The sequence below is a fragment of the Daucus carota genome, chromosome 2 (assembly GCF_001625215.2).
Source record: "Daucus carota subsp. sativus chromosome 2, DH1 v3.0, whole genome shotgun sequence".
Taxonomy (NCBI): domain Eukaryota; kingdom Viridiplantae; phylum Streptophyta; class Magnoliopsida; order Apiales; family Apiaceae; genus Daucus; species Daucus carota.
In genome coordinates, this window is record NC_030382.2 from 53,418,703 (window position 1) to 53,430,796 (window position 12,094).

Here is a 12,094-nt window from a genome sequence, read left to right on the forward strand (position 1 = left end):
ACCTTACAAGATATTACCTCCGTTTCATGTTAGTAGTCCGCTTTTGACTTATATATAATAACTAGCGTAAATGCCCGTGCAAGGCACGGGCCGTCATCTATAAATTATTATTTATATTATATATTTTGATTAATAGTTTAAATATATATTTTTTTATAAAATATTAATTTTATTAATATTTAAATAATTTTTTACAATAAACTAATAATATCCATAACAACTGATTTGAAATAACTAATAAATTTCCATATAACTCGAATTGGCACAATAAAATTCTCACATGAAAGAGGTTTATACTACAATTTTTTAGTGTGATATTCATCAAAACACAACCAAATGTGATTATAAACTATAAATGTAATAGGCGCAGTTCGAGTGAATCATATAAACAAACTCATGAAATAATATGATAATTAAAATTGATTTAATATGTTCATGTGTTACGATAAAAGAGATACGATCGAACACTGACGAACATACTATATAAAACATACTTATATGAGGCAGTCATACAGTGAAAATAGACATAATACTTGTTAATACTTGTTATCTTTTCTTCCATCTCTCTTTCCTCTCCCCCTCTTCCTCTAGTAAATCTCTACATATTTATATATCTTACTCATCAGCGTGATTTACTGATTATCAATTAATTATCGATTAGTGATACACTGATTATCAGTCGGTCGTATTACGGATAACAAATACGAAATTCGACATCCGATGTATGGCATAAACAAAAAAATATATGTCGCGGAAAACTCACGTCCAACCTGTACAATTAATTAATCAAATTCGTATCAATAATACAGTCAAACAAATTATGATAATCAAGTCTAACATACTCAAGCATCTGCTCTCAAATAATACCCAAGTTTGAACCACATAACAGACAAAATGTGACCATGTATATATAATCATCTTAAATGTAACTAAATCAGAATCTTACATAACTCCAATTCTGAAATCTTTAACTCAAATCATAATTCAATTCATACACGGTTAATACTAAGCCACTAATCCTTCACCAACCCATACCCTTCTTTTTTGTGTAACCAACCTATACTTTTTATAATAATTGTAAACATACAATTATATCCATATATATTTTGGATCACTCAAGCCATTACTATTATTATAACGGTTGATATCTAACAGTTCGATCGATTATTAAATACTCTGTTGTTACCTTATCATGCGAGTTTATCGATAATTAATTGATTTATTTATTTATTTTTTAATAATTTATATGTGATTATTTATTTAATAGTCAACGGTTAGAATATATTGACTAAAATTTGACCAATTTGATTGGTAACTCAACCGAGTACCCGCGCTCGAGTTGGATATATTAGCTAGATGATAACTCCGGTTTGAGCCTAACTCATATAAATCTCAACATAACTCGAGTCAAAAGTTTCTTTTCTCCGTTAGAGATTTTGTTATTTTGTTATTTTAGTTTCTATTGATGTTCGCTCATTTGAGATGTGTTTTTAGAGATTTTAATTTTAGAGTCATTGTAAATTATCTTTTCTTAGTATAAAATTTTATGAGGTGTCACCCTCGTTAACAAAAAATTAAAAATCAGGGCACCTTGGATCATACAATAAAAAATTTAAATATAATAGAAGGTTAAAAATAGAAAAGATCCCACATAACATAATCATCTAACATTTGTAAAATTTTATATATAATTATAACATAAACTACGATTCATCATATTATACATATATATTAATGATTTAATCTCTAAAATGAGTTTACAAATGTATCCAAACATTTTAAATAAGTACTTTTCAATTAATACGAGTACTCATACGCTTATCACGTCAAATCAAAATTCAATTTTTAATATATTACTTAGAGCAGCTAATTACTTGTCACTTGAGTGTTAGAATTTCATTGAACACAAACATCTATCATAGTCTTTGGATCATAAGATATTTGTCTAGAAAAACAGTCATGTACTCCCACCCTTTAAACACAAGACGTAACAAATCTATTATTTGTTATAAAATTTAGTGTCAATAATTAATGTAAAAATTCCAAACTAATAAATATGGCTGTCCTACCTTTCGTGCTTGTTAGTTTCTTCATTTCTGAAGTATTTTTACTTCTTTGATTACGTACTATTCTTTGCTCGCTTATTTAAAATGTGTAATATAATCGTAAGTTTGTTGCAAGAAATCATTAGCTTAATATATACTTTTCACACAAAGTTAAATCGAAAATAATTTAACGTATCCGCACATGTAAAAAAATATATTTATTTTTTTATAAAATGAGAATCAGAAAATCTTAATTTAGTAATTATGATTGTAAAGTCTACATGGGAGTTTATTTATATGTCACAAGTTGAATTCACATTAATTTTATATAAATTAACTAAGTACATAAGCATTTAATATTTTAATTTCTTTGTAATGAGTGGTCATAAATAAGTGATAACTGTAATTAAATTGATACTTATTATGCACATGTATTAATTACTAATACTTAATTTTCAAGCATAATAAATGAATCACTTGGTAATTTTGTAATTACAACTAATATAAGGGTATAATGGATATTTCACCACTATTTTTTTTGCTCTTTTTGCCCTTGGTTGCCATTTAATATATAGAAGTAGAAGTAGATTAAATTGACTCAATTTTGTATTAAAATTTAAGAAAAATGACTAAAATGTTGTGGACGTAAAAGAATATGCTAACAAGATTTATATTTGAATCTAAAACTGTAAGGCCTTCAATTATGAATATAACCCGGAATCAAAATTTTTAAACAAGCGAAAAAATAAAGGAATTACAAGGGAACTTATTCAAGGACATGCATATTACAACACACTCGCTCCAGTTGTTTCTGCATAACGTTACGGGTTTTGGATTATGAAACAACGAATCAACAAAACATGGATGTACAAGATTTGAAGTCCTCAACCCGGAAGTGAATAGGTTCAGTTCCAGAGGGACAGCAACGGCCGATAGCAATATTGACCGGGCAACACAAGCAATTCAAGACCATTGTTACACCCAGGCAAGGAATATAAAACAGACCTACATAACATGCGGTGCAGCACCTACAGAGTCCTACACAGCAGCAACAGCATTTCGAAGAGTTGCCTCCTCCTCTAGTAGTCGTCTTCACTTGTTCACCGGCACCCGTGTACACATTGGCTGCCACATTTGCAGTCGCATTATCGTGGACTCTGCTCATAGGCTCCACTGCTTGATATGTCAGTTTTGTTCCCGACGGCACTGGATCCATGACATCGCCTCCACCTTGCTTCGAAGAGGCCTCCTCACAAGACATTTCAGAAGACTAGATCAATGATGTGATCTAGTAATTAGAGAACCTATATGTTTCTTGGTAGATGAACAACATTGTATATAAACCATCACACAGTTGTTCTACTACTAATTATATTATTCTTGTTATGTCAAATCGATCTGTTAATTTACAGTATTGTATAAGATACTAACATGTTATGCTTTGAATGGTTCAAAGTAGACGCAAGTTTATTTCTAATGATTAGTCAACATTCTTCTCATTTAGCTGGATCTCATATATAAGTGATTATTATATATTTGACTTCTAGCCTTCTACTCGCAGAGGTGATCATTTACAAGAATAAAGATTTTGTTTTTGCATGAAGCGGCACGTAATGCTGTTGTCGTGCATTGCTGTTGCATAATTCAATAAATACTATTTGTAGTGAATATAACTATATGTCAGACAACTCTTATCATGAATATATGATATGATGTCGTTCGTTAAGTTCATATTTTCCTTCTTTCTTTCAATCACTAAAATTTGATTGTAATCGGATTTTTCATGGCGATCTTTCTCAACATATATAATGCAGTAATAACTCTTTGTATACAGTATTCAAGTTTTCGGAATTTGATTTTGTAGAGTTAAACTTGACCAACAATGTTCATCATTGTTTTCCAAACATGACAAAACAGCTATTAAAAAAAATTAATACGTCAACTTTGCTTGGATTAATTATTTAGTTAAATTCAATTTAATACTCGATTATTGCATATTAATTTGTATTCTAAGAAGACTTGTTAAATCGGACAAATGAAGTCGGCAAATTCCAGTCCCATTTCTTGTGTCGATATATATGTCAGTTTTCATATGATTAATAAGACGATCAATAATCCATCTAAAACATGTGATTTTCCAAGTACGTGAAAGGAACAATTTGATGGCGATCATACTTGTATATTTAAATTGCTTGGTTGAACTTTTGTAATTTCAATTTATTATTTACTGCTAGGGTCTTCAAGGAAAGAGTAGGACTAGTGTTTTAACAATAATAGTTGCACTTTACAAATTTTCATTTACCGACTTATATACTTTCTCCATTCTTCACAAAATGAATCACACTTCTTTTTATATGTATTTTAATATATTAAGAGATAATTACAAATAATACTTTTTGAATTTTTTTTTCATTAATATATAAGGTTTATATTTTGTACAAAATAGAAAATAAAAAGAAATATTATTATCAAGTACATTAATTTAGGGAGTGGATTGAACTGTTTGCTCGCGGAATGAATTATTCCACTTTGCGGTCAGATTTCGGTAATGTTTTTCTTATACATGGAATCCAGACTTCAACAGCTTATGATCATCCACAGAAATAAAACATACAAGATCATTACAATATTACAACAAGCAAACTGATTATTCAATAATCAACCTTATTAATTAGCCATACACAAAAGGAATCACAGACATATATACCCACACTTAAAAATGCATATCAATCAAAAAAATTATCATGAAACGCAGGGAAAGCGACTTGAGCTCGGGAGGGGCAACAACAATCGATAGCAGTGTTGACAGGACAGAGCAAGCAATTCACAACCATCCCCAGCACCATACAAGGAATGCACAGAATACACACTGCACATCCCCCCAGACACGCACAACAAGCGCAGCATTTCGGAAACGGGATATCCTCACCGCTGGTCACTGTTTTATTGTAACTGTAACTGATTCCTCCGTTGCCCTTGGTGATCACTTCAGTAGTCTTGATAACATTTCCTGATGATGTTACTGTCGTCGTCTCACTGTATTTGCCTCTGCTCATGGGTTCGACTACTTTGTTGGTCATCTTTGTTTCTGATTTCTCCTTTGTCTCGGATGATCCTTGCTTTGCAGTACCCTCCTCTTCTATGATCATTGTGAAGAAGAATGATTTAATATGAACCTTATTTTAGAAGTTGGAGAACCTCTATTGTTGTTTTTCTTGCTGGAAGGTCTTTATGTTTTGTCTTGGCTGTGTATTACCATCTATATATAGGGCAGGAGTTGAGACATTATGAATAAATATATGTACATTTTTTAGTTATTGGTAAACTTCTTCATCTTTGCTTCTAATTTGTTTGCGTTGAATTGTTCAAACAAGACACTGATTGAGTTGATCGATCAGCGATTCAGCATGTAAACGCTGGGGGAATGATAGTTGACAAAATATATGAGAGTTGACATAGGGTATGTAAGGCTAGTGCAGCACGTTAATTAGTCATTAAGATAGAAGTCAAATTCTCATAGTACACAATGTTAGCTGGATATAAGATTTTATTATGTCGGGTTTAATTTTAATCAGTTCGTCGTTAGTTTTTTAAATTTCTGTTCGTATTTGTTTGACTTTGAGTTCTATAGGCAACTTTTTTAGCATAATTTTAAAAGAAAATGAAATGACACAGTACTTTTGGTTAAAAAAAGAAAAAAAAATAATTTTCGGCAATCAACTTACTATAAGGCCACATAAACAAAATTAAAGTTGAAGTTGATGAGATGATTGATGTTTAATATATAAAATAAGTATAGTGGAGAAAATTATGAAATTAGTTGATTTTTGTATTATAATTTTATTATACTAAATAAATTTTGAAATGTAGAAAATTTGATCTGACATCCAAAAATGAATGGATGAGAAAATGGTTGGAATAAAAGGAGTATTTATATTATTATTTAATTAATAAATAATATAATTATTCTTTATTCATTTCACTATTTTATTCAAAAAATAATAGGAATAATAATATTTTAATACAATTGTTAATTGTAAACAAGAGCAAGTTATTTTTTATCTGAAATTGGTGTTGTCTACTTCTTTAGATGTATATCTTTGTTATATTTGACGTCAAGTCTCCTAATACAATATGGGGAGCTAAAATAATAAATGTGAAGCAGATACAAAATATATAATATTTGATTTTTCTAGTATATGCTAAATTGTCAAAAAAATTAAGACATTCTTTATCCTGATTTCTTTCAATTTCTTTAGGCGATGTTAAAATGACTTGCCATACAACATAACCGTGACAAGTTAAATTTCACTTTAAACCTCCACTATAAATTTTTCCAAAGATGCTCTTGCTTCCGTACTGGTCCTCCTCTCCTTGTCTATAATTTTAACCCAATCTTATAAATTCATTATATTTATGAAAAAACTACACATCTGTAATAAATGTCACGTTAATTATTATGTTAAAATAAAATATTTTATTTACAACAATCTCAATAATAACATTTTAAGATATATATAATCAATCAGTATAAACATCATTAGTGATGCTCTAACTTGACATAATTAACATGGTGTGATTACTAAGCTCTGACCATTCAATTAATATTTGAATGTTCATGTCATTAGCTGTAGAAGTGTATGCTTCAAGTATTCATCTTTATGTACAAATAAAAAGAAATAGAAAAAGAAAAGAATGATTGATATATATGTTCGCCTGAGTATTTACATTCCGTGCATTTTATAACAATATCCTTTGATACAGATCATAAACTCTGTTCTTTCCATGTAGTAACTTAATTAATTATATACCTGACCACAAACATATAATCACAGATTATAAAACTAGCTATAAGCGGTGCCGGAGTACTAAATTACATTGTTGGATGATATTAGATGCACACCCAAGAACCTCAACACAGTCTGCAACATATATGCATGATATGGTCTCAGTATATATTGTCATATATATAGCATTATTATACTATCAGCGAATATCAACAATTAGAAATAGCATTGTCCAAATCCCTTCAGCTATTCTTATAATTAGAAACGAAAGAAACAATACCTTAACTTTAATTAATACTAGCTGTTACAGAGTTAGAGCACAAACAATTCGTCTTCCCAATCGCTCTATCTGGCCTAATTAGGCGCCAGTATGTTAAATGACATACCAATGAATCAAAAGTGACATCCACAGCACAGAAAGAAAAAACAGACTGCTGAGACCAAAACAACAGATTCAAAACCAGACGCGATCTTGAACAAGATACTATCTACTATCCGACTATGAAAGCCTGAAGAAGATGATGATGATGACGACGACTTAGAAAACAACCCCCGTTTCTTCCACCACCCGAATCGCCGCCACGAGCCACCAGCACTCTTCTTCCCGTTCCTCTTAAGAAAATACAAAAAACAAAAACTGCCTTCTTTTCTACCACTATTGCCACTACTGGTTTCCATAATGTACGTGCGTTTTGTTGTAGGTTTTGAGCGTTTGGTTGGATGAGCGAAGAAAAGAATGAAGTTGGGGAGGGACGTGTATAAGTAATGGGGTATGTAACCGTAAAGAAGGTAAGTTGATGGAGTGAAGGAGGTAAGATGATATTGAGTAGAAATAGATAAGAGTCTGCAATATCTTCTCACACGTTTTGTCTTATTGTGTTAACTTATACAGTATATCGTGTGTAGAAGGTAATAATAAATAGAATAAAATGTGAAGTAAATAAAAAAAAAAAAAACTGAGAGTACGTCGATCGGTCTTCCTTGACCTTGAACGTGATAATATATTTCCTATTTTTGTACATTTTTCCCCGTGACATCCGGACAGATCTATGTAGAGGCCCACGGACAAGGCTTCGAGAGAAATAAATATGAACTATTTTTTATTAATTATTTATACTAATATGGATTTGTATATTATATAAAATGGTCTTTAGGGATGGCATTCATCCCGCCCCGCTTGCCCTGATCCGATCCCCGTCCCGTTCGGGTCGGGGATTCGGGAAATTTTTCGGGGGCGGGGGCGGGGGCGGGGGTGGGGATCAGAGAAAATATTATAAAAAATTCAGGGATCGGGTCGGGGTCGGGGATTGGTGTCTCCCCGCCCCGATCCCCGACCCCGATTGTGTATATATATAAATAATAATATATTTATATATATTATACTAAATATTATTAAAAATAGATAACTTTTATAATATAATTAAAATTAGAAAATGATCTTTATTTTTATTGATTGATTATAAATATATTGTAATATAATATAATTTAAATTGTCGTTTATTTATATTATAAATCAATTTTAATATGATTTGATATTGAAAATATAAAATAATATTATATTATTAGTATATTAGGAGTTAGTAGTTTGTTTTTTTTAATTAAAAATATATTATATATTATAAAATTAATATTTTTATTAAAAATTAAAATTCCCCAAATCCCCGCGGGGATCCCCGTTCCCTGTTCGGGGCGGGGACCAGGGAGAAAAATTATCCCCGTTCAGGGTTCGGGGCGGTTCGGGGCGGGATCGAGGAGGGATATTGAATTCGGAGATCGGGGTCGGGGATAGCACTCCCGACCCCGAAGTGCCCCCGAGCCCATCCCTAATGGTCCTGCTAGAGACAGTAAGTTTTCCATTATTAATTACTATATCATAATTTATATAATTGTAGATTGAAAAATATATATTTAAATTACTCAAACTCAACATATAAATAACAAAAATAATTTTTTGAGAAAATCACTACTTCATAGTACTTACACGTAATTTACTCTTTATATTCTAATGCTCTACTTTTTATTTTATAAAATTAATTTTTATGGATAGATTTACATTTCTGGTTAATTGCATTTCTATGTTATTATTCCATTGAATTATTGAATACATATAGCGGGTATTTTTTTTTCCTCATATTACTGTGTTTCTATTCTTTGTGATTTCCTTGTCTGATTACAGATGCAATGATATGATGAAAATAATTAATTGAGATATTTGTAAAATATTGATTGTTACATTTGTACATATTAGTAAAAAAATAAATCATTCAAAGACAGTTCCAGAGGATAAAATATTATAATTAATTAAATATAAATTAAAAGATTTACCAAATCATATTTTAAATACTTCTACGCAAAAACTTTCAAAAGAAAAATTAATATTGTTATTCGTCCAATTATATTATCTTGGAGAATTTTTAATTATATGTTGTAAAAAGCTTAAGTTACTAATTAAGAAAAATGAACAAAATTATTCAATAATATTATATTTGAGTTTTAAGATTTAGCTGGTCACCTGTCTCCCAATTGATTGTGTATGAGAAGAAATTTATTCTTACCAAAATTACGACGACGGTGTTTGAAGGTTTTAATTATAATAAAATAAATTATTTTAATCTCATATCCATTTAAATTATAATTTCAGTCAAATATGTTGGTGATAGTAGGTAATGCGTTAATATACAAATTAAGGGGAAAATGTCTGTAAAAAAAAAGAATTAAGTGGAAAATGTCCTGAAGTGAATAAATAATGGAAGCATACGAGCAGCAATGCCAACGATGGCACCAAATATCTGTACACTCGTAGCGGCACAGTTGTCAATTCTGTCTTTATCGACACTATTTAAACCGTGTACAGGTCATGGAATATTACTTTCCATCTTGAAAAGAAACAATAAAGAGGCAAGATATAATATACTCTATCTTCTTCAATAATGATTTTCAGGTTGCGTCTCTTTTTACATGATCAAGCTAAAGACCATATATATTCCATGATTATCAAGAGAAAATGTCCTAATACTCTATTAAAATTGAAAAATATATAACATAATATTAAGATATATACTGTAACATTATTTATATATATTGATAAACCAGGATAATTAGTTTTGTTAAATTAATTAAGCTTTTAATGATTTGACAATGATCATGTTGAAATGAATTTAACTGTTTGGATAAAGTATAAACCATTGGACAAATAATTCTTTAACTAATTTTTTATGATTTACTAGACACTAGCAATTTGACCCGTGCTTCGCACACGGGTAACGCTTGAATTTTTAATTTTAAATAATTAATTGTAATGTATTTTTAATTATAACATTGACTAATAAAAATACAATAGGTTCTCATAACGTTACGAATCACAGTTGTTATTCTTTGACCCATAATATAATATTAATTTTTGTGTGATTCGGACTTTAACGAAGTAAAGTTTAATTAATTAGACGAAACTGAATATCAAATGTTTTACACGGTGGAAGCATTAGCTTGAAACTTTAGACCAATTAATATAGTAAAGTGCCTGCAGATACAGGGCAAGATTGCTTCCGCATGTGTGCTAAAAAAGGTTTGAATTTTGAACAAAACTTCAGTTTAATGAACCGCATGAAACCCCTGCCTGAATATTGGAGAATAAACTCCAAGACAGATGAAAGAAATAATATTTCTCCTCATGGCATAAGTAGTTCATTAAATCTATAAATTTATAAGCTTAAATCATAATGCCCGTGCTTAGCACACGGTACTTTTATTATGTTTTTCTAATTAATTTTAACATCATTTTATTGTGATTAACGCAATATTTGTATTTTTTTACTATTTTATTTTATGTTTATCATCAATTGACATTTATATTAACAACTAATATTCAATTTGAATATATAACTATGTGGGAAAACGCTATCTACTATCAAATTTTCATTATTAATTAAAAAACTATGAATAATATTAGCAATTGTGTCATGTAATTTTATTTATTTAAATCATTATATATAATTCTCCATCTTTTTTAATATTCGGTGTTTTCCGAGTAAGTTCTAGAATTATGTCAAAGTTCAACACGGTGTGTTGAACACATTATATCTATTTATATTTAAATATTAATATGCGTAAATTTAGATTCGATTTTTATCAATATCAATAATTTTTTTATATTTCAATAACATTTTTTCAAAAAGACATTCTGGAAATTTCTAAGAAAATGTATAATAGTCATTGTTAAATTAATATAAATATATCGACCATGAAACATGTGCGCGATAAAACTAATAATCTTAACCAAGATTAACAATGTTGAAGCATAATCGACTTATAAGACATTAAAAATTCATAAAAGTTTCGGAAAATGTAGAGCAGACCTCAACGACCACATGCTTCAAATATCTGTATATGCTTAAGATGATAAAATTATTAACACTTTTCAAAGACTATAATGTTATAATAACTATATAATTAAATATTTTTATAACAAAGTCTTAGAATATGAGAAAAATCAAAAATAAATCAAGTACAACTCACTGCATATTGCATATAGTGCAAAGCAAAAGTATTCACTTTATTTAGTTAAAAAAAACATACATATTTTCATTGGAGAATTTTTTTTCTTTATAATCACCTTGGATTAAATTAACCCCAATATGAAAGTACAATTCAATCTACATAAAAAGACCAGAGTTCCTGCTTCTTAGAGCATACTACCATAGAAAAAAAACAAAGACAATTTTCACAATTTTCACTAAAGACCTGCTTTACTATTGTTATCGTTGATCAGCCTGCTTTGGACACTTCAGAACAACTCCCACATGCACTTTGCAACTTTTCATGCCCACCAACTTCATGAGTATTCAAAAAATTTCGATCCCCAGCTGCTAACCATCTCATCCCTGGTGAAACCAGTTTCCTTACGCAAACAATTTGCATCCTAACAGATGGCACAATTGCACAAAGAAGTTTCAGACAGAAAAGATATATGGTTCAACCTTACGAACAAAACATAATTACTACTAACCACCAGACCTTACAATAATTATATTTTAATTTTACCGATCAATAGAATACATAATTAATATAAAGTATAAATCATTGGACAAATAATTCTTTAACTAATTTTTTATGATTTACTAGACATATGTCAATCCTCTGACTTAAACTTTTTAATCAGTTCAAATCTCCAACTCCTTACTAAAAACTCTAGCTTTCTCACTCCCAAAATGGCCAGTATAGAAACCCAAAATGGGCAATATATAGAAATTAGCACCCCCGGAT